At 42.1% G+C, this 2,626-nt stretch overlaps 1 non-coding gene across 1 annotated transcript; it reads left to right on the forward strand.

Annotated features, from left to right (window-relative positions):
- Positions 1-1,501: 1,501 nt before the first annotated feature.
- TRNAW-CCA lies at positions 1,502-1,573 on the forward strand. Its single transcript has one exon. It is a non-coding gene; the product is annotated as a tRNA-Trp (tRNA).
- Positions 1,574-2,626: the final 1,053 nt, after the last annotated feature.

A 2,626-nucleotide genomic window follows, 5' to 3' on the forward strand; every position in this document is an offset into this window, starting at 1 on the left:
TAGTTGGAGGATAATTGCTTTACAATGTTGTGTTGGTTTCTGGCACCAAACTGTCACTTTCATTACGTCCTTCCTGTGTTTGGAAGCCTACAATAATTTCTGATTTCTTGACGCCAGGTCAGTGCTCAGTACAGCGATGAAGGGAGCTAGTTAGTTTATATATCTTGTTCTTGTTGTTCAGTCACTAAGTTGTGTCCTACTCTTTGCGACCCCATGGACTACAGAGTGCCAGGCTTTCCTGTCCTTCACTATCACTTGGAGTTTGCTCAAACTCATGTTCATTGAGTATATCACTCTATCATTGAGTATGTCAGTCTAGACCCACTCATTTGCATCATTCTGTCCTTAATACCACCTGTTCCCACGACCCTTTCACTGTTCTCCTTCTGTCCAGATTCATGGCACTACTTAGAGTATTACTACTTGTGGAATTTACAGTCTTCTAGAGGAGTCACTTCCAAAATAAATGTATTGACTACCAGTGGAAGGATCTCAGTTATCAGCCAGTAAGTAGAAAATATGAAGGTCGATTATACCTTCTAGTTTGCAAGGCAGCGATTTTGTAACGCTTATTACTTAATATCTCTGTATTTCAGTTTCCTCATGAGTGAAATGGGGATTATGAAAGCCCTTATAGGATTATTATGAGGTGTAAATGACTTTGTATTTGTTAAAAGCTTAGGAAATAAATAGTATGTAAGTGTTTAATCATTAAATAAAAATAGGCATAGATCTGTTAGGGTGCTAGAATGAGATGTGTTAAATTTAAACACTGAGTTAAAACTATGAAGTTTATGATATGATTCCAATACCTTTATCCATGTATATTAATACTTCATATAACACTCTCTACTGTAGGCAGACTAGTCTATTAGCTCCCAACTACACCTGCAATACTCAGTCAAACCTCATTTTCATGTCATGGAGACCTGCCACTTGGACTATTCCTTTCTCTCTCTCTACTACCTCATTAAATTTTACTTAACTTTCAAGGCCTTGATTCAGTTTTGTTCACAAATCAGCTCTCATCAACTGGAGTCTACATTGGCTCTGTTTTGTTTCTAAACAACAAAATTGCTTACATTGTAAAGCATAATTTTTGTGGTGCTAGACACTTAGAAAGTATTCAATAAATAAGCTGTAAAAGAGCAGACATTCAAAATGATATTTGCCTACTTGCCCAGAGGAGAACTGACCTCCTTCATTCTCTCTTTTGTATAAAGGAGAAGCCCAGGCTAACAGACAACTCAGCCCCCTTGTCCCCCTTGGGTTTCCTCCACAGGTGGGCCTGGTCTAATTGTGGAATGCCCTCTGTGTGTCTGTCTTTACAGTTGTGGTGACCAATCCTCTTCACCCTAATATCTATTCCAAACTGCTCTCAATGCACCAAGCGTGCTTTCTTCCAAAATGAAATTCACAGGCAGTAAATAATTGAATGTTTCCCTTTATCACAAGCAGCCACTCTCTTTCCACAAAAACAAGGAAATACAGATGTGTGGCTTCCCTGGTGGCTCAGAGGTTAAAGCATCTGCCTCCAATGCAGGAGACCCAGGTTCGATCCCTGGGTTGGGAAGATCCCCTGGGGAAGGAAACGGTAACCCACTCCAGTACTCTTGCCTGGAGAATCCCATGGATGGAGAAGCCTGGTAGGCTACAGTCCATGGGGTCCAAAGAGTCGGACACGACTGAGTGACTTCACTTTCACTTTCACCCTTGCTCACATTTTGTTGTACGTTTTAGCACCAACTTTATATTTTAATCTTTGGCTCATAGCTGCCACAGTGTTCAACAAATATTTACTGAGCATCTCTTGTGCGAGGACCTGAACAAAGAAATGGGCCTAAAAAAAGGTGACTATTGCCTTCAAAGACAGCTATTGCCTTCAAAGAGCTTTCTATAAACAATCATTCTATAGTTGTTGCAGTTCTGTAATAGAAACAGAATAAAGTCACTGATAAGAATCTGTGGCAATAGATGCAAAGCAAATCAGGAGAAATTAAAGTTTTCTATGAATCTGAATAATTCCACCAGGAGCAAGTTTAGAGAGTGATGGGAGAACTGTTTACCATTGTGATGAGATATTCCTAATTCTGCTCTCCTTTTCAACTTGGCAAGAGTTGAGGTACCCAACCTAGATCCATGGTAATGCACTTGAGAGACATGAAGATGTGAGGACTCCTATGTGATCTGGATTAAGTCACAGCCAAGTACTGCCCTTGGGTGCGCGAGAGAGGACTTGCCTCACCCTGGGCTTTAGAGGGCCTTGTTCTAGCTCTCTCAGCTCGTTCATATCCCCTGGGGTGGGGAGAGGTTTTGCGATTAAGCCAACAAGCTCCCTTTTGGGGGTACTCTAGTTACCAGGACTCCAAAGCCCGTAGCCACTGGTGTTCATACATTTAGGCATGAAGGATTGCCAGTGGAGCACTGGTGGTGTACAATACGATTGAGACATAGCTGCATGCGCTGGGATATCCCCACAAGAACATTAGGGCTTGTAATAGTGCAGGAGAGTGCAGAGATCAGAGAGAGAGAAAAAAGGGGGGCGGGTCAAGGCCATGAGCTGCAGTCTGGCATTCCTGGCACCATCATGGTCTGTGGAGCTCCCAGGAGTTCAAGAGCTCTAAGT

Source organism: Oryx dammah, unplaced genomic scaffold (genome assembly GCF_014754425.2).
Source record: "Oryx dammah isolate SB20612 unplaced genomic scaffold, SCBI_Odam_1.1 HiC_scaffold_25, whole genome shotgun sequence".
Classification (NCBI taxonomy): Eukaryota; Metazoa; Chordata; class Mammalia; order Artiodactyla; family Bovidae; genus Oryx; species Oryx dammah.